We start from the raw sequence: 22,961 nt of genomic DNA, 5'->3' as shown, positions 1-22,961 counted from the left end.
CAAAACAAAATGAATTAAGAAATCAGGAACAGAAATTTATCTGGAAAATGTTCAAATATTTGGAAATAAATCAACATAGTCATAATTAACCTTAAGTTGAATTTTTAAAAAATTCACAAGAGACATTAGAGAGCATTTTTAAATAAATGATAGTGAAAGTAAAGCAGATCAAAAATTGTGGAATGGAGTATAAACTCTTATTAGATGGACATTTATAACATTAAATAGTTATTTAAGAAAGAAAAATATGAAAAAATAAAGAAAAGTATTTTTAAGAAGTTGAAAAAGTAGTAGTCAGATACCTGTATCTATCTGCTTATCTCTTTAATTATCTATACTGCCTACCTACCTACCTATCTACCTACATACCTACCTATGTACCTACCTATCTTTATCCTATTGTTTCTGAGCAAAGGCCTAAACTGTTGAAAGAATATTCAGAACAATAGCTATGCCAGTCCATTTCCTCTGATTTTTCTTTTGTAGGAGGCATGTGGCATGCTTTGTCTTCAAAAGAATGAGTGGTATTTGGTTAATTTCAATGCAGCTGAATTTTATGCCTGAATTCCAAGGGGACAAAATATCAGAGAATGTTATTTCATGATTAGCCTTTCCTGTAATCCCTCTAGTAAGCATTTCTGTAGCAAGTAAATCATGTAAACATTCCATAGCTGGCAGGCATTCAGCTTTCTTCCTTGTGCTTCTAATTTATTGAACTGTATCTTCTTCGGCAACTTCTTCTTTAGTGCACCTTATGAAAGCTACGGCATAAATCAAAGCTGCCCTGTCAGAGACTCATGCCAACAGAATTTGTTCAGCATTGTTATCAACTCTTGTTTTATGGGAGATTAGATATAATGTTTTTCAGAGCTCTGTGATACTATATTTTAAATGAATATAAAAATTGTAAGTCTCCAGTCTTCAATCATTTCTTTAACAATCCTAGTTAAAAAAAAATTATTATGGCCTATGTATCCAAGATACATATCAGAGCTGTTGTCAGGCACATATGGAAGTTTAGTAGATGTTTTTAAACAACTTAATATTGGTTTATTTAAGTTACCGCTTACTGTGTTCAAACTTTGAAACAGTTTAATCATACTAAACTTGTGTGCTATCTCTGTAGTTTCTGATACAGTGATCAGAAAATTATTTCGCTCTATATATTTAAGACTGTGGTCACACTGGATATAACAGTTACAAGGACACTTGCTCTGAACTTTATGAGAGATAATAGTGCCTTCACAAATGTAAGGCATAATTGTTGTCAGGAATATAATTGAATGAATCCCTATGTATGGCATATATTAATATTGTAAAATAAAAAGGATAACATCCCCTGTGAAACCCAACTTTCAAGTCAAGGACAGTTTAAAGCCTGAAAACTGAGCCACCAGTTCTATGTGAGTCCACTATGAGAGTGAACTTCTATCCTCCTCTTACTCACTCTCTCTTGATTGGTTCCTTCGGAATGATACCTTTTAGTCAATCAAATAGTGCTTTTTACAAAACCACCCATGGACCAATTAAGCACACACTCTCCCATTCCAATCCCATAAAAACCCTGGACTCAGCCTCAAAGGAGATACCCACTTTCCGGTCCCCTCTAACAGCTGAGAGCTTTCTTTCTGTCATTCAATAAAATTCTACTCTGCCTTACTCACTCTCTGGTGTCTGCATACCTTGGTCCTGGGACAAGAACCTGGAACTTGCTGAACTACGGCAGTGAAAGAGTATAATGCTCCTGCTTGTTGAGCTGTGGGTTGTGGGAGTAAAAGAGCTGTAACACTTTTTCCTGCTTGCAGAACAATGAGAGAGAAGAAGCCGCTAGCGCCATACCCTCCGCCTCACCAAACTACAGAATTGAGAAAGCTGAAACATCAGGATGGAAAACCAAATACCATATGTTCTCACTTATAAGTGGGAGCTAAGCTATGAGTACACAAAATCTTATAGAGTGATATAATGGACTTTGGAGACTCTGAAAAGGAGGAGAGTGGGAAGTGGGTGTGGAATAAAAAACTACATATTAGTTACAATGTATACCACTCTGGTGACAGGTGCACTAAAAATCTTGGAATTCACTATTACATAATTCATCCAGGTAATCAAAAACCACTTGTATCCCAAAAGCTATTGAAATAAAATAAATTTAAATAAAGAAATCAGATTTCTTGACAAGTTGAGACCTTGAAGATTTCCCTAATCTCCTACAGATCCTCACATTTTTTTCATTCATGAGATAAGCATGGTATTAGCCAGCGATTAGGTTCTCTAAGATAATCAAATGAACAAATGAACATATTTTAAGTGAACTACTAAGAGCAAATAGTAGTCATGATGTCTGAATATAGAAGCACTCAAGAACTGCTGGTTTACTTTCACTTACACCACACGTCATTATCTGTTAGTAGGCTTTTGAGAAATAATCCACTGCCAAGTGTTCAATAATTACATCACAAGGTAGGTAAAATTCCACTGGATTTTATTTATTTATTTATTACTTATTTATTTATTTATCTTTTGGTATAGGATCTCACTCTGTGGCCCAGGCTGGAGTGTAATGGTGCAATGATAGGCTTATTGCAATCTCAGCCTCCTGGGCTCAAGTGACCCTCCCACATCAGCCTCCGGAGTAGCGGGACTATAGGTACATGCCACCATGCCCAGGTAATTCTGTTCTCTAATCTTATTCTTTTTTATTTTTTTAATTTGTTAATTTTTGTTTTAGAGAAAGGGTCTTGCTTTGTTGCTGGAGCTGGTGTCAAACTCCTGAATGCTTTCTAGCATCTTGTTTATGAGAAACCTACTCATTCTCTCTATTTATGATATTTTCTACTGCTTCAAATTTTTCCTGACCTTAGTTTATAAATGTCCCTTTCTACCTAGGAATTTATCTATCTCCAGTTGCTATTTCTGAGTTATTTCATTCAGAATAATTGCCTCCAGCTCCATCCAAGTTGCTGTAGGGGACATTATTTTGTTCCTTTTCTGGCTGAGTAGTATTACATTGTGTATATAATATCACATTTTCTTTAACCACTCATTGGTCAAAGGGCACGCAGGTTGGTTCCATAACTTTGCAATTGTGAATTTGGCTGCAATAATCATATGTTTGCGTGTGTCTTTTTCATATAATTACTTATTTTCCTTTGGGCAAATATAATCCCTTAGTTAAAAAATACTTTGGCCAATGATCATCCAAGGCTTCAGCGAATTATAATCTTTTTGCTGATGGAGGGCCTTACCTCAATATTGATGGCTGCTGACTGACCAGGGTGGTGGTTGCTGAAGATTAGGGTGGCTGTGGCATTTTTTAACAATGAAAACAACAATGAAGTTGGTCACATCTATTGACTGTTCCTATCATGAGAAATCTCTCTGTAGCATGCATTACTGTTTGATAGCATTTGAACTACAGTAGAACTTCTTTCAAAATTGGGGTCAGTCTTCCAAACCCTGCCTCTGCTTTTTAAACTCAGTTTACGTAATTTATTAAATCCTTTGTTGTCATTTCAACAATGTTCACATAATTTTCAGCAGGAGTAGTTTCCATCTCAAGAAATCACCTTCTTTGCTCATCCATAAGAAGCATTTTCTCATTTGCTTAAGCATTTTTATGAGATTACAGCAATTCAGTTACATCTTCCACCTCCACTTCTATGACTAGTTCTATTGCTATTTTCACTACATCTGCAGTCACTTCCTCCATAGAGGTCTTGAACAATGCAAATTCATCCATGAGGATTGTAATCAACTTCTCCAAATTAGTATTAATGTTGGTATTTTGATCTTCACCCATGAATCACGAATATTCTTAATGACATGTAGAATGGTAAATCCTTTCTAGAAAGTTTTCAATTTACTTTATCCAGATCTATCAGGGGATTCACCGTGTATGGCATCTACAGCCTTACAAAATGTATTTTTTAAATAACGTGACTTGGAAGTTGAAATTACTCTTTCACTCATGGACTGCAGAACAAATGTTGCATCAGCAGGTACAAAACCAACATGTTCATATATCAGAGCTCTTGGGTGAGTAGGTGCATTGTCCATGAGCAGTAATATTTTGAAAGGAATCTATATTTTTGAATGGTAGGTCTCAACAGTGGTCTTAAAATACTTAGTACGCCATGCTGCAAACAGATGTACTATCTTTCAGGCTTTGTTCTTTCATTTATAGAGAATACATATGGTAGATTTTGTATAATTCTTAAAGTCCATAATGTTTTCAAAATGATAAATGAATATTGACTTTAATTTAAAGTCACTAACTGCATTAGCCTCTAAAAAGAGAGTCAGCCTGTCCTTTGAAGCTTTAAAGCTGGGCATCGACTTCTCTCTAGCTATAAAAGTGTTAGATGACAACTTCTTCCAGTAGAAGGCTGTTTTGTCTCATGGAAAGTGTTGTTTAGTGTTGTTACAGTTATCTGAAGGAGATCTTCTGGATAACTGCAGTTTCCACCTCAGCACTTGCTGCTTTACTTCACTCTTTTATGTTATGGAGATGACTTCTTCCCTTAAACCTCATGAACTTATATCTGCTAGCTTCAGCCATTTCTTCTACCGCTTCTTTATCCTACTCACCCTTCATCGAGTTGAAGAGTGTTAGGGCCTTGCTCTGGATTAGGCATTGGCTTTAGGGAACGTTGTGGTTGGTTTGATCTTCTATTAAGACTGCAAAAACTTTCTCCGTATAAACAATAAAGGCTGTTTTGTTTGTGCATTCACTGAATTAGCACGTTTAATACCTTTTAAGATAATTTTCCTTTGCCTTCAACTTGGCTAACTACTTGGCTCAAGAGGCCTACCTTTCAGCCTATCTCAGGCTTTGGCATATCTTCCTCATTGAGCTTAGTCATTCTAGTTTTTGATTTAAAGAGATGTGTGGCTGTTTTTTCACTTGAACATTTAGAGGTCATTGTAGGGTTATTCATTGACCTAATTTCAATATTGGTGTGTCTCAGCGAAATGGAAGGTCCAAGGAAAGGGGGAGAGACAGGAGAAGGTGTGATCTGTGGAACAGACTAGAACACAATGTATTGACTAAGTTCATCATCATATACAGTTGCATTTTATGGACCCCAAAACAGTGACAATAGTAACATCAAATATCACCATAACTGATATAATCATATCGAAAAGCTTGAAAAATTGGAAGAATTACCAAAATGTTATACAAGAATATGAAGTGAGTACATGGTGTTGGAAAAATGGTGCCAATAGACTTGCTCAAAGCAGGGTTGCTTTAAGCCTTCGATTTGTAAAACACACAGTAACTGCAAAGTGCCATAAAGAGAAGCACAATAAAATAACGTACACTTGTATAATGCTTGATGACAGGCAGCTTTCTTGAAAGATCATTTCACATCCCATCAGTTTCATTCAATATTCTGATTTCTACTAAAATTGAAAAATCTAGCCCACATTGATGAATATTAAGAAAATAGCAGAGATTATGTCGGAGTTGTGTGGATTTCTGAGTGGACTATGGACTTCAAAACTAAGGGGAAAGTTTCCTGAGTGCAATTTGTTCTAATTGCTGCTAATGGATGAAAGGATTATTTTCAAAAACTAGAAGGTTCTTTGTTTAACATGAAAGATAACCATTAGTAATTGATCTCTTTAAATATGCTGAGCTATGGAAAATACTTCATCACATTTTACATGCAGTATTTCCATGCTGACTTTAACTGCGCCCTAAAATAGTTGACTGATGTTTCTGGCATGAAGAGAGGAGAAAATCAATTATTTTTTTAAAATGCAACAATTTCTTAAACATTTTATTGACAATAATATACATAAAGAAAATTGCTCAAATTGTAACTGTGCAGTGTGAGAAATTTTTGTCAAGTGAACATACCCATAAAACCAGCACCCAAAACAGTAACAAAACATTACTGTTCCCTAAAACCTACTTTTGTGAACCCTTCTGTTCACTACCTTTTCCAAAGATGTTCACTATCCTGCATTCTAACACCATAGACTTCTGTTGCCTAATTATAAAAATTCTGTAGATGAATCATAACAGATATTTTGTTGTATATGGTTTCTTATATTTGTGAGATCCATCTAAGTTGTTGTATGTAGTTACAGTGCATTCCTTTTCAACTGATCATGGTAATACGTTGTATGGATGAAACACTATTTATTCTAGTGATGTATGAAATATTGAGTTGTTCCAGGTTTTGTCTACTACAGATAACACTTCCAGAGCATGTATTTTGGTGCAGATTGTACTTATTTTGGTTTGTTTTTATATAAGGGGAAAATTTGAGTAGTGGATTATGCTTTTATTTGGCTTTTATAAATAAGTTTAAAAAAAAGGTTGTAGCAATTTAAATCCCTAGAGTGGTGTATGAGGGTACTAATTACTCTGTTTTCTCACAAGACATCTTTATTTGGCCATTTTGGAGGATATACAAAAGCCTATTGGTGATTTTAATTTGTAATTAGCTTATATGTTTACTTATTAACTTGAGAATATTTTCATATATGTATTTTATTTTTTAGTGGAATGCAGGTCCACGAAAAACTGCTTGTTTTTTTTTTTTTTTTTTTTTTTTTTCTTGAGATGGAGTCTTGCTCAGTCACCCAGGCTGGAGGGCAGTGATGTGATCTTGGCTCACTGCAACCTTTTCCTCCCAGTTTCAAGCTATTCTCCCGTCTCAGTCTTGCAAGTAGTTGGGATTGCAGGCACCCACCACCAAGCCCGGCTAAGTTTTCGCATTTTTAGTAGAGACAGGTTTTCACCATGTTAGCCAGGCTGGTCTCAAACTCCTGACTTCAAGCAATCTGCCTGCCTCAGCCTCCCAAAGTGCTGGGATTACAGACATGAGTACCTGGCCTAAAGTCTGATTCTTTTGCCTAATGTCTACCAGGTTCCTGTTCTTTTCCTTTAGATTTTTAGAGTTCTTACAAATTCAGGATATGAATCCTTTGTTAGAAGATTATTAAAATTATCTTTTCCTCTTTGGCTTTATTTTAACCCTAGCAATAGTGTTTAGTTTTTGCAATAAGCTTTTTGTTTTTTTAAAAAGTCAGTTTGCGGAAAAATTATAACAGTGTAGAGAATTCTCACATACTGCTTATCGTCTCAATTTTTCCTAATGTTAGCAGCTCACATCACTATGGTATATTTGTTGAAATTAAGAAGCCTACATTGGTAAATTTTAATTAACTAAGCTTCAGACTTTATTTGAATTTCACTAGTTTTTTTTTCCATTAGTGATCTGTTTCTCTTCCAGGATCCAATCGAGGCTACCATATTGCATTTAATTGTCATGTCTCCTCAGCCTCCTCAGGTCTGTGACAGTTTCTGTCTCTCCTTATTTTTCATGACCTTAACAGTTTTGCCTACTGGTCAGGTATTTCCTAGCATGTGTGTCAAGGTGGGTATGTCTGATGTTTTTTCATTATTAGACTGAAGTTATGTTTCCTTTTGAAAGAACACCACAGAGATGAAGTATCCTTCTCATCACATCACACCAGGAGGTACATAATAACCACATCATATCACTGGTGATAGTAATTATAATATTGTCTTTTGATTAACTTGTCTTAATATTAATGCAATCTAGTTTAGCAAGCTTGTGTCTTTTTAAAAATATTTACATACCAAAAGATAATGAAGATTTGCTTCTATATTTTATTCCAGAAGTATTATTGTTTTACATTTTGAATTTAGATATATAATCCACCTCGCCTCTATTATTAGAGATAAGGTTTCAAGATGTTTTTCTGTATGAATATTAAATGTAATCCAACACCAATTAAAAAGGTAATTATTTCCATAATGTTGCTGCAATATGCACCAATGCATTCATAAGTCACATGACTGCCTGTGTGTGGATCTGTTGTTACACTCTCTGTTATCATCCACTAGTATAATTATCCATGCTTGCACCAAAACCATGTTTAATTACAGGTGCTTCAAACAAGTTATGATGTCTGGTGACATAACTGCTTTACATTTTTAATGGTCTTTATTGTTTAGAGCGGTTTTAGATTCACAGCAAAATTGAGGACAAAGTACAGATTTCCCATGTACCATCTTCCCCGACAGACTCACTGATTCCCTCATTGTCAGTATCCCCCACCAGAGTGGTATATTTGTTGCAACTGATGAACCTCCCTCTTGTGTAGTCTATGGGTTTGGACAAATTTATAATACCATGTATCCATCATTATAGTACCATACAGAGTATTTCCACTGCCCTAAACAATCTCTGTGTTCTGCCTTATCATCCCTCGCTGCTCCCTAACCCTAAAAACCATGGATCTTTTTACTGTCTCCATAGTTTTGCCTTTTTTAGATATCATATAGTTGGATTACACACTATGCAGCCTTTTCAGATTGGCTTCTTTCACTGAGCAATAAGCATTTCAGTTTGTTTCATGTCTTTTCATGGCTTGACACCTCATTCCTTTTTAGCACTGAATAATATCCCATTGGTTGGATGTACCACAGTTTATTTATACATTCACCTACTGAAAGACACCTTGATTGCTTTCAAGATTGCAATTATAAATAAAACTGCAGGGTTTTTTGTATACACAAATTTTCAACTTTTTGGCTAAATACCAAGGAGCATGACTGCTCAATTGTGTGGTCAAAGTATTTTTATTAATACTTTTCTAAGAAGCTGCCAAACTGCGTTTCAAAGTGGCTATACTATTTTGCATTTCCAAAAACAATGAATGAGAGTTCCTTTTACTCCACATCCTTGCCAGTATTTGATATTGTCATTGTTACTCATTTTGGCTGTTCTAATAGGCATGTGGTGCTATCTTGTTTTAATTGGCATTTCCATGATGCCATATGACATGCAGCATCTTTCAATATGTTTATTACACACACACACACAGACACACACACACACACACGTACGTCTTCTATGATGAAGTGTCTATTAAGATCTTTGATCTATTTTAATAGTGTTACTTTTGTTTTGATTTTCAGTTTTGAGAGATCCAATCCCTTATCAAATGTCTTTTGCAATATTTTCTTTCGCTCTGTGGCTTGTCTTTTCATTCTCTTGACAATAACTTTTGTAAAGCAGAAATATTTCATTTTAATTAAGTTCAGCTTTTTAATTCTTTTATAGATTGTGCTTTCATTGTTGGATCTAAAATTTACTCACAAATTCAAGGTCATCTAGATTTTCTCTCTCTCTTTTTTTTTCTCCGAAGGTTGTATAGTTTTATGTGTTACATTTAGGACTTTGATCCATTTTGAAGTGTTTATTTTTGTCAAGGGAGTACAGTCTGTGTCTATGTTCATTTTCTTTTTTTTTTATGTGGATATCTAGAAGTTTCAACACCATTTGTTGAAAAGAATATCTTTTCTCCATTGTATTGCCTCTACCCCTTTGTCAAACACCATTTGACTATATGTGTGTGGGTCTACTTCTCAGTCTCATTTTTGTTCTATGTATTTATTCCTCTTACTCTTTTTTTTTTTTTTTTTTTTTTAGATAGAGTCTCGCTCTGTCACCCAGGCTGGAGTGCAGTGGCATGACGTCGACTCACTGCAACCTCCACCTCCCGGGTTCATGCCATTCTCTTGCTTCAGCCTCCTGAGTAGCTGGGACTAGAGGTGCCTGCCACCATACTTGGCTAATTTTTTGTATTTTTAGTAGAGACAGGGTTTCACTGTGTTAGCCAGATGGTCTCGATCTCCTGACCTTGTGATCTGCTTGCCTCGGCCTCGCAAAGTGCTGGGATTACAGGCGTGAGCCACCGCACCCCGTCTTCCTTTACTCTTTTAGCAATAACACACAGTCTTGATGATTCTGGCTTTATAGTAGAGATGTTCCTCAACTTACAATGTGGTTACATCCCAATAAACACACAGTAAGTCTTAAGTTGAAAATCCATTTGATACCTCAGTAAACCCATTGTAAAGTTGAAAGATGGACCATCCTAAGTTTAGATGCCCCTCCACTTATGATGTTGTTATGTTCCAATTAGCCAATCATAAAACAAAAATATCATAAGTCAAACCATCATAAGTCAGGAATTGCCTGTAAACCTTGAAACTGGGTAATGTCAGTCCTTCAACTTTATTTCTTCAATATTGTTTTGGCTATTCTGGAACTTTCGCATCTCCATGTAAATTTTAGAATCAGTTTGTTGAGGCCAGGCATGGTGACTCACACCTATAATCCCAGCACTTTGGGAGACTAAGGCAGGCAGATCATTTTAGGTCAGGAGTTCGAGACCAGTCTGGCCAACATAGTAAAACTCTGTCTCTACCAAAAAAACAAAAACAAAAACAAAAACAACCAACGAAACAAACAAACAAACAAAAATAGCCGATGCAGTAGCACACACCTGTAATACCTGTAATCCCAGCCACTTGGGAGGCTGAGGAATGAGACTTGTTTGAGCCTGGGAGGTGGAGGTTGTGGTGAGCTGAGATTGTGCCACTGCACAACCAGCCTAGGTGACAGAGTGGGACTCTGTCAAAAAAAAAAAAAAAAAAAAAAATGGAATCTGTCGATATCCGTAAAATAACTTGCTGAGATTTTGATTGAGATTGCCTTGAATCTATAGATCTAGTTGGCAGGGACTAACATCTTGACTGTGTTCAGTCTTCCTATCCATGGACATAAAATATCTCCCCATTTATTTGGTTCCTTGATTTCTTTCATCAACATTTTCTAGTTTTCCTTATATAGAACCTTGCACATATTTTGTAATATTTATACTTAAGTATTTTATTTGGGGCATTATTTTGTAAAGAGTATTGGTTTTTAATTTCAAATATACTTGTTCACCACTGCTCTATAGGAAAGCAGTTTACTGCTTTGTCTTAAGCTTGTATTCTGCAACCCTGCTGTAACTGCTGATTAGCTCCAGGAGGTTTTCTGCCTATCCTTTTTGGTTTCCTACATAGACAATAATGTTGTCTGTGAACAAAGACAGTGTTATTTATTTCTTCTCCATTTGTATACCTTTTTATCTTTTCCCAGTTGTATTCCAATAACTAAGCATGCCTTTACTTTTTCAAGTTTGCCTTTGCTGATTTAACTAAATGCATTTCTATATAAATTTTAGACACAGTTTGTCAATTTCCACAAAAATATGACATACATTTGTGGAGAAATGCTATCTATTCAATTTTTATATTTCTCTTTTATGAGCAAAGTACACTTCTCATTGCTATAGATTTTCTATTGTCACACACATTTCTATAGATTTATTTCTAGGTACTTTACATGATTAATGTTGAATAATATCATTTACAAGATTTCATTTTCTGTAATTTTTAGTGTTTTGTAAAAACACAATTTACTTTTGTATTTTTACACTTTATTTGTTAACCTTAATAAATTCATTTATTAAATCTAAATGACCTGTATATGTATATATATATATTTATGTTTTACATACACAATTATGTTATTTGTGAAAAAGAAATTTGTTTTCCCTTTCAATTGCTACCTTATACTTACTTTATTTTATTTTATTTGTTGCTTATTTATGCTGGCTGAGACCTCCTTTGTGATGTTAAACCAAAAGTGTTCATATTTGGCATTCTTGATTCTTTCCTTTTTTGTTGTATTTGCTCTATTTTATTATTAGGTACTGCGTTAACCTTTTATCGAACTTACTTTATTAATTAAATTTTATGATAGATAATTTAGGAAAAGGTTTAGGTTATTTTTGATCTTAGAGGAAAACTTTTAGTACTTGTATTAGCCTGTTTGTGCATTGCTATAAAGAAATATCTGAGACTGGGTAATTTATAAAGAAAAGAGGTTTAATTGAATCACTGTTCTACAGGCTGTACAGGAAGGGTGGTACTGGCTTCTGCCTCTCAGAAGGCCTCCAAAAGCTTACAATCATGGAGGAAGGTGAAGCAGGAGCTTGCACATCAAATGGCAAAAGAAGGAGCAAGTGAGAGTAGGAGGAGGTGCCACACACTTAAACAATCAGATCTACTAAACATAAATATAATTTTCTTCATTGCATTTTGTATTAGTTTGTTCTCACACTGCTGTAAAGAATTACCTGCGACTGGCTAACTTACAAAGAAAAGAGATTTAATTGACACACAGTTCCATAGGCTGTACAGGAAGCATGGCTGGGAGACCTCAGGAAACTTACAATCATGCAGAAGGTGAAGGGGAAGCAGACACATCTTACCATGGCAGAGCAGGAGAGAAAGAGACAGTGAAGAGAGCCATACATTTTTAAACCATCAGGTCACATAAGAACTCACTCACTATCATGAGAACAGAAAGGGGGAAATCCACCCCCATGATCCAGCCAACTCCCACTAGTCCCCTTCCTTGACAGGGGGACACAGAGTCAAACCATATCACAATCCTAAAAGTTTCAGTTACAAATTTGATGTATTTCTGTTTTCATCTTGAAAAAGAGAAAAGACAGTGGGTCAACATGACTTACTAATTTTCTTTGGCTTCATAACATATGAAGTAGCTTGAAACAACACAGATTCATTCTCTTCCAGTTTCAGTAGATCTGAAACTCAGTATAGCATGACTGGGTTATCTGTTCAAGGTATCATCAGGCTAAATATGTGGTAAGGGGGTTTCTTCCTCAAACTTCAGTTTATTTTATTTTACATATGGTCCCTTTGATCTTCAAGCATCAATGGCATATCAAGTCTTTCTTGTGCTTTTAACTTCCTTCCACACTAGCTGAAAAAGTTATCTGTTTTAAGGTCTCAGGTAATTACAGTAAATTCACCTAAATAATCTATTTTTGGATATATAATGTAATGTGATTATGGGGGTTACACAAGGTCGTTCTGCCCACTATTAATCTGGTTAATCAATCTGGTTCTGCCCACTATTAATCTGGTTAATCTAATTAATCTGTCCATTAATACCATTCATGGACATGTAAACATTATGTTCAGAAAAATGTCTATGCATATATGAATTTGGAAGGGACCTACTTACATAATATAATTAAATATATGGTACAGAAAAGGCAACTTGTTCACAAAGTAACCTTCCTTTCTTCCCCACCTCATTTGACCTAATATAAAACAATAATTCTCTCCACTTGGCCTCTGGGACATTTATTTATTCACTTGCTTATCAAGTATAAACCACACTGCATATCATAAATAACAAAGGTAAGAAAATTAATATCATTTTAAACATTGTACTGGGAAACACAAACATTAGCTGGCTGTTTGAGTTATCCAGGCCTGTTAGATGGATTAAACTACTTGAAGTATGACCTTATAGTTCTATTTTCTGCCTAGCATGCAACCTGGAAAGCACCATTTTAATAAAAATTACAAACCAAGGTTAAATGTTCTGCATTTAGAACCACAGTCCTCAGTAAGTAGTAACCTTATACAACAAAACGATAACTCTAAGTACAGATTTCTTTCTGAGTGGAAGTGGTGTGTTCTTGAATGTAACGGAGGAATGGCAAAATGAGATGTTTGAAATTAAATCTTAGTCACTTCACTTTTTTTCTCATGTGACAGCCATACATATAGTAATTTATAAACACAAGCATTCTTATTAACAAGTGTGAGAAATTAAGAATTTTAAAACTGAAAACTGAGAACCTGAGTAGTTCTAAAAGTTTCTTTAGAAACAAGACTTAACTACTATATTTTTTATGCAAAGAATTTAATAACTGTCAATTTATAGTTCATACATTTTAGTTTCAAATTACTTAGCATTTTCAAGCTTGAGATAAACCTCAGTTAAGTGTTAATAAATATTATTTTGCTAATATTAGCTAATATTAGTTTAGTTATGAAGAATTCATGGATGAATACACCAAATAGACCTTAATTTATTTTCATTACATAATTTTAAAATTATTTCAAGACTTACATGTAGCCTATAAAAATCATTAAAAAAATTCACAACATTTAGGAAATATAACTATATTTATAATGCCAATTACTTTTTAATTTTTTACATTTTAGTTCTTGAAGGACTTAGGTTGAAACCGTAAATTCTCTTTAATGTTGCAAATATGACTTCCAAGTTACTTCTACTTGCTAGATTAATAAAATTTGTTTTTGTTTGTTTGACAAATAATTAATAATTTACTGATAAGAACACGGAAACATAAACTATAGACTGGGAAAAATTACTTGCAGGTCATATTTCTAATAAAGCACTTACATCTTGAATATAAAAAAATCCTATAACTGTAATTCAATATTAACAAGAAAATTCATTTAAAAAACACATTTAAAGAGAGACTTCTTCAAAAAAGATATAAAAATGGGCAGTAAGCACGCTGAGAGATGCTAAATATAGTTAGTTGTTTGAGGGATACAAATATTAGGTTGGTGCAAAAGCAATTGACGTTTTTGCATTGTTGAAATTTGTCCTTTGATATTGGAATCATTTTAATGTGCATTTCTCACTTTATTCTTTTCTGATAATGACTTCTTACTTCCTATTTATTTTACATTTATTTTAGACTTTGGAAATGACGCTAGACAAAAAGCAAATCTGAGCGATTTTAATATTTGATTTCAAAATGGGTGGTAAAGCAGCAGAGACAACTTGCAACAACAGTGCATTTGCCCAGGAACTGCTAATGAATGTACAGTGCAGTGGTGGTTCAAGAAGTTTTACAAAGGGGATGGGAGTCTTGAAGAGGAGAAGCGCAGTTGTCAGCCATCGGAAGTTGACAATAACTAATTGAGAACCATCATTGAAGTTGGTTCTCTTACAACTACAGAAGAAGTTGCCGAAGAACTCAACATTGACCATGCTATGGTGGTTCAGTATTTCAAGCAAATTGGAAAAGTGAAAAAGCTCAATAAGTGTGTGCCTCATGAGCTGACCGAAAATAAAAAAAAGTTCTCATTTTGAAATGTCTTCTCTTATTCAATGCAACAATGATGAAGCGTTTCTCAATCGGATTTTGACGTGCAATGAAAAGTGGATTTTATATGACAACCGTGACAACTGGCAATAATCACCTCAGTGGTTGGATCGAGAAGCTCCAAAGCACTTCACAAGGTCAAATTTGCACCCAAAAAAAGTCATGGTCACTGGTGGTCTGCTGCTGGTCTGATCCACTACAATTTTCTGAATCCCGGCGAAACCATTACATCTGAGCTGTATGTTCAGCAGATCTATGAGATGCACCGGAAACTGTAACACCTGCAGCCAGCATTGGGCAACAGAAGGGGCCCAATTCTTCTCCACGACGACACCTGACCACACGTCTCACAACCAACACTTCAAAAGTTGAAAGAATTGGGCTACAAAGTTTTGCTTCATCCGCTGTATTCACCTGACCTCTCTCACACCGACTACCACTTCTTCAAGCATCTCCACAACTTTTTGCAAGGTAAATGCTTCCACAACCAGCAGCACGCAGAAAATGCCTTCCAAGAGTTTGCCAAATGCCGAAGCATGGATTTTTACACTACAGGAATAAACAAACTTATTTCTTGGTGGCAAAAATGTTCCCTTGGTTGTAATGGTTCTTATTTTCATTAATAAAGATGTTCTTGAGCCTAATTATAATGATTTAAAATTCACAGTCCAAAATCGAAAATGCCCTGCTACTTTCCACCCTCTGTGATGGCGATAATAAAAAAGATAGACAATGAGAAGTGTTGGTGAGGAAGTGGGGAGATTGGAGCCCTTAAGTAAATTGATACAGCCATTTTGGAAAATAGTTTGGCAGCTACTTAAAAAGTTAAAAATGTACCATATAGTCTACCAATTCCACTCTTGGGCGTCCAACCAATAAAAATTAAATATATGTATTTCCACAAATAAACTTGGATGTTAATGCTCATGGAAACATTATTTCTTAATACCATAACTGGAAACAATTTAAATGTCCATCAGCACACTGTAGCTTATCTGTATAGTAGAATGTTATTCAGCAATGGAAAAGAGTAAAGTACTGAAACATAGTACAATATGATCTCAAAAATATTTTGCTAAGTGACAGAAGTCTGTCACAAACTACTGTATGATTCAACATACGTGAATTTCCCAGAAAAGGCAAATCTGTAGAGACAGACTCAGATCATTTGTTGCCTGAGACTGGAGGTGAGAACAGGAATTCACTTCAAATGGGCAGAATACGTGTTGGAGGGTGATGGAAATGTTCTAAAACTTGATGTTTGTGATAGTTGCACAACTCTACTGTTGTGTTAAAAGCTAATTCTTTGCTTGCAATAAGTGCATCTTATAGATGGAAATAATACTTTGTTATATAAAGTTATTTTTTAAAATATTGAATCAATTTCTCTCATATTCAGCTGGGAAATTTGTGCTTCAGATTTTTCATATCTTGGATCTTTGGCTAAATCCTCTTATTTGGCAAAGCTGTAGTATTTAATCAGGTGAAAACAAAACAATTTCCTCAAACATCAGCATCACGAGATGACGATGATATGAGCTACATTTTCTTTAAATATAATTTAATTATTATTTTTTTCTCCACGAGAAACCGTTTTTTGTTGTTGTTGTTGTTGTTGTTGTTTTTCTCTGTATTTTGGGAGATTAGCTGAGAAGACCACTGTTTTCCATGCCCCATAGATTTCCTTTTGAAGTTCTAGTCCCAGAGATCATGTGTGTATGTACATAGCATACAAATAAGAGTTTCTAAGCATGCTAGAATCTGATATAGGTGATAATATTTCTTTTCATACATAGTACATAGCAAATGATATTGTAAAAATAAGTCTTACAATTTAAATCAAACAGAATTCTGGAAAATAAATAACCTTTCTAAGCTCACGATCTTTTTTTAATTTGAAAAATATTCATCCTATGAACATTTTAAAAATTAACTTTCATAATGGACTTTTTACTAGCTTTTGCTAGGTTTAATATTTTATTTTTATAACTATTTTTATTTACTTGCATAATATAATATAATCAGAAATTTAAATTTCAAGTCCATACATTTAAATAATTTGTAAAAGTTTAACAACCAATTTAACTTCCTATGTACAACAAATCTATTAGTATTAAGAAGAGAAGTTGTAATTCATATTTACAAATTCAGTTACCTTTCCTACAAAACAAAAATAAAAATGTATTAACAGCTCTTATTGAGCAACAGTCTTTGGGCATCATCTATGTGCCAAGCCCACGCCTGAGTATTGGAGTTACACATATTTCCTCTGTTTCAGTCCATCTGAACATAAGAGGATTCAAGCAATTGTGCATAATATGCAACCTTCAACTCCCAGTTGAGTTTTTACCTTCTCAATCAAACTTTGTCTTCTCCTGATATTCTAGATAACATTACTTATCAGAAATTTAAACAACATATATTTGGGAACACAAGAAAGGTCATTTAATTTAATTCCTTATAACCTGAGTTAATCACCAACATTTTTGCTTGCTGGTTGTGTGTGCCAATTCTAAAATACACTACATTTTACTTTCAAGAATACAAATATCTTACCACCCTTATAATGTACAGTTCATTCTAGTTTTTAATAATTAAAGTTAATAAAATTTGGAATTACTTAAAATTAAAAGAAAGCACAAATTGATTATATAAAGAATATTGAAATTACTTATTGGAGTAATCTCTTAAATAAATTGGATCTATGTGCTAGACATATATTAAGCTTTCTGAAAACATTGTTATGTTTTCATCTCACTATAGTTTGGTTTCCTCCTAAAACAGCTTTGAATACAAATAGGTTTGAATAAAACAAAGGCTTCATAATCAAACGTGTAACAGTTATATTTATATATGCGACAATGTCTTGGTTTCATGGAACACTGAAGAAATAAATAATGTTTACCTTTCGATTCAGAAAGAACAAAACAGAGTGAAAACATATAATATTTAATTAAGCTGAAAGAAAGCTTTACCAACATAACTTTCTTTTCTCCCTTTACTCAATGCATAATATTTTCTAATCAAACCATAAAGTAAAGTTTTCTTTATTTTATCAAGGACCTTGTTCAGTTCAGTTTATTTTCATTTCTGCTTTTATTGCTTGGCCTTAGGCCTATTTCTAAAATGCTTCTTTGAAATTAATAAAAAATATTTTTTTATCTTGTAGTTTTTTTTATTGTAGTTGCTTTTCTGGATTGCTTTTTAACCAAGAATACTGTATTATCCCAGTCTATAGGATATATATATATAATTATATATATATATAATTATATAATTATAATATATATATAATTATATAATTATATATATATAATTAGTTTGCTCTGTTGAGAGTTTTGAAATTCATTGTAGTAGCAATTTCACCTGCCACAAGGCCCTGTAACTTCAGAATGTCAGAAAATCTAATTAGTCTGATTTAGGGGCTCATTAAAAGAAATGACCTTATTTGGTTTAAAATTATGTGAAGATATCAAGAGTTGACAATAGACAAAGAGATAATGTGAAAAATGTGCAGACCATAGATGGAGATGCACCCAATAGCCACCCAATAAGATTGCTATGTGTTCTGTGGTGTCAACTAACCAGAAATCAATCAAAATTTCTGAGAAAACATTTACAAAATCATATTTTGACAAATGTAATATTATCCATTAATCTATAAGCAGAGGCCAATATCACCTGAGTGATACAAATAGGTGAATACATAACTTATTGAGCACTGTAAAACATAGACAGCATAGTCTATAGGTGTTGTCTCTCTCTTTTCCTTCTTCCTTGTTTCATGGATTAGAAGAAGGGATCAGGCTGGCCCTTGATTTCCTCTATTGGTTAGTAAATATGCATACTTTGGCAAGCCATTATTTTTTCTTCCAGCTTCCCTGGTTATTACTAAATTGATGAATCAGTGTTTGGTAGCTCCCTAGGCTAAATTTGGCTATACAGCAATACAGCTTAGCTAGTATTAAAGACGATAAAATATTTTGATCCAATGTTAATACCTTGCTGTCTATTATTTACAAATGCTAAGTGTATAAATAATTAGTAACCTTAAACAAAGACAATTTAAGAAAGCATTTCTGGAACATTCCACATCATTCTAGATACTTGACTAAGAATATTTTATAAAAATTTTCAAAAAAGTAGATGTACTGATGGGTTATATTTTATAGCCTGACATGAATTATGCACTTTTTCAGAATTTAGTAAAGTTTGTTTTGAGCCTCAGTGTTCAAAATATTTGGCTTCAGATCAAAATTTCCCATATGTCATATGTCATTCATTGCTCAAACTTACCTTCCCCCCAACCCCCCACAGAAATGATAAAGTGGAAAAATATGCTAACAACATTTGTGAATTGCAGTGAACAAAATACAGTCACATTTTAATTATTTTTACAACTTTTTGATAAGTCAGAAATAATTTCAAAACAAAATGTTTAAAAATACGTATTTTTGAATTCATAGCAGCTATGATGACTTTACCCGATACCGTCTAGACTGATTTTTCAAGATAAAAAGAGAGAATTACAATTTTTTAAATTGAAATTAAAAATTTAAAAATTAAAAATAAAATAAAAATAAAAAATAGACAAAACCCAAAAACAAAACCAAAAAACAATTACGAATAATTCTTATTGAATAAAAACTGCAATAATTTATATTTTCAAGGTTTCTAATATACTGTTTGACGTTATTTGGGAACTTTGTGATTCAAAATAACTTTTAATTAAAAACTAGGTGTTTTGGTGAATTAGTATTTTGGATAATTTAATATTTACACTCTTAGAGAAGTTATTACTTTATAATGTGAGATTCTGTGTTTAACTTTTTGAATTGGAATGTTTGAGTGGATATAAAGTTATGTAGGATCACACAAGATCATATAACAAAACAGCTTATTACTGGAAGGTGTTGCCCAAACCAACAATTGAGTTGATATATTTTCTTTAAAATATCCTAGATCCTATGTCGTGATGGAGTAGATAAACTGAATAATCATGGAGGGCCAAAAACCAAAGCTTGATGCCTTTATACAGCAGCAATTTATTACAAATCCAATATCTTTCAACTTTGATACTGTTATTTGTGATGTGACTACACTCCAAGAATAGAAATTTGAAAGATAAATTACAAAATGTCTGAAAGAAAATAAAATCTATAGAAAAGGCTTTTCCTTGTGGGTTCATTGTTTGTTTTTAATCAGAGTCAATTACCTTATAGTGCTCTTTTTGCCCTTTACTTTTTCTCATTTAGAAAACATCAATGTAGCAGGTAAAGTCACCATGGCTGCTATGAATCAGAAGTATACATATTGTTTAAACATTTTATTTTGAAATGATTTCTAACTTTTTTGGTTCATTGTTTGTTTTTAACCAGAGTCAATTATCTTATAGTGCTCTTGTTGCCCTAGAAGGGCAGTGTCATTTGATTATGTTACAATGAATCATGACTTCTTATATTCCTTTTTGTTTATATGCCCAATGATGAGGCTGGATTAAGCCATCAGTTATTCTTGACATATGTAACTTCCTGATTTTCTGAATGTTCTAAAGAACTAAACTGAAAATAGTGTATTTGTGTTCTTTCAAATAAAGTGTATTCTACATAAATATGTCTAATTTTCAAAAAGTCTGACATATTCTAGGGTAGCATCCAAGACACAGTTTCTCCAGGCCCTCTGTTGTTTGTAATTTAATCATCTTGCAATAAGTATATTATATAACACAGAGATTTAAAATGAAATAGATGGAAAAATATTGGATACTTTCACTACATAAATAATTCTAGTTTCAGAAATAATGACAGAGTACCAATAGTAGTCTCCTATGAATTTCTGAGTTGAATTACTGACTTATCAGTGTATAATATCTCTAGTTAATAGTATAAATATGTGTAATATTTATAATAAGTTTTATGAATGAGTATTTAACACAACTGTATCTTAGTCATTTTTCTTCTTAAACAGAAATATGCACACAACTCAGGATATGTACTATTATTAAATCATTGATTTTTTTTTCTTTCTTTTTTTTTATTATTATTATACTTTAAGTTCTAGGGTACATGTGCATAACGTGCAGGTTTGTTACATATGTATACTTGTGCCATGTTGCTGTGCTGCACCCATCAACTCGTCAGCACCCATCAACTCGTCATTTACATCAGGTATAACTCCCAATGCAATCCCTCTCCCTTCCCCCCTCCCCCCTCCCCATGATAGGCCCCGGTGTGTGATGTTCCCCTTCCTGAGTCCAAGTGATCTCATTGTTCAGTTCCCACCTATGAGTGAGAACATGCGGTGTTTGGTTTTCTGTTCTTGTGATAGTTTGCTAAGAATGATGGTTTCCAGCTGCATCCATGTCCCTATAAAGGACACAAACTCATCCTTTTTTTATGGCATAAATCATTGATTTTTAAATGAGGTTAAAATAATTCATTACATTCCGTTTTCGTAGTTATTTGAATTATAAGTACATAAATAATATTCAGATTAGAAGACTTTCTGGACAATAATTTCTTTCTTAGAAGTTATGAACATGCTTTATATGATGCAGATAAAGTACTTAACATAGTACCTGTAACAGAGAAAGTGCCCAATAAATAGGTCAATATTTATTATTTCTATCATATTACAAGTAAAACTTTAAATATTAGGTTGTCTTCAAGAAATTCTTAATGTACAAGCATTTCTGTACATTCATAGTAGAGAAACATAGATAAATATTCAGGAAAATCTTAATATACAAGCATTCTTGTACATTCATAGTAGAGAAATGTAGATAAACATTAAGTATTAAATAATTATAGTTGTAATTTAAATCCCACAGTGTAAACTTTAACATTTTGCATGAAGAAATAAATGCTTATCGTCAAAAGATGAAAACACTAGACATCCTCTGTTTGAGAAGTATATATATAGATTTTTAAAAATTAATTAACAGATTGTTTGCTAAGCAGTTTTAGGTTTACAATAACACTGGTCAAAAAGTACAGAGTTCCCATATACTTACTTCCTTCTTCATCATCCCTGTCCACAGTTTCTCCTATTAGTAACCCTTTTCCTGTTTAGAAAAAAAAAAAAAAGTGCATCTTGCTGCCAGTGCTCATTTAATTTTACATAAACACACTCTTTGAGGCTGAAGCAAATCTGACTGATTTTCCATGTGAAAATAAAATATAAGAACTATCCTTGGAATGATTTCTAAACAGAACTAACATCAAAATTGTCTGAATCATCAGAATTATCTATTTTAGAAAAGTCAGGTTCGTCAAATGAATCTTCAGGCAACAACTCTTCGAGAGTGATGCTAACATCACGGGTAGGAAAGCTACGTTTTCTAGGGTGTGACATTTTCTGCAATAGAGAATTACTATATTTTGTAAATAGATATACAACTATTAAAACAAAATGCTATAAATAGAATGATATAGAATGATATATTTTGTTTCCAACATCTGTATAACGGAGGGACGTTAAAATAATAATAAAAGTGAGATATTACATGGATATTTCTCGGGGTAAACATGGCAGCTGCAAGCACCCTGACAAGTATTCTCAGGGCAAATGGGAAAAGGGTCAGCATCTTGCGTTGGTGTGGTACACTTTTTATGATCAATAGACCAATATTAATGTATTGTTATTAACTAAAGTTCATAGTTTACATTAAGTTTCACTGATTATGCTCTATGGTTTTTGGGTTTTGACTAATTCATAGTATCATGTATTCACCATTACAGTATCCATACAAAATGTTTTGCTGCCCTATATGTTTTTATTTTTATTCAGTTCTTAGTGCTTTATTCTCTAAAATCAGCTGGATCTTACTGTTGGTCCAAGAAATATGTCTTTTTCATTTTTGAAAACTTCAAATAGGTAGAAATTCTGTCTACTGAGGCTCATCCATACTAACTATAGTTATATATCAGCAACATATAACTGACATTTTTCACAGTATTACACTGAAACGTTTATAGGTACATAGATCAGTAAAGATGTGTGTGAAGGAGATATTGTGCTTCTGAATATTAAAGGAAACACTAATAACCAAAGTTAGATTAAACAATGAATTTCATTTCATATTCATAAAATAATTGACACTCTCATAACCA

Source organism: Macaca fascicularis, chromosome 4 (assembly GCF_037993035.2).
Source record: "Macaca fascicularis isolate 582-1 chromosome 4, T2T-MFA8v1.1".
Classification (NCBI taxonomy): domain Eukaryota; kingdom Metazoa; phylum Chordata; class Mammalia; order Primates; family Cercopithecidae; genus Macaca; species Macaca fascicularis.
The sequence above is the reverse complement of the archived record's forward strand: the minus strand, read 5'-3'. Positions refer to the sequence as shown.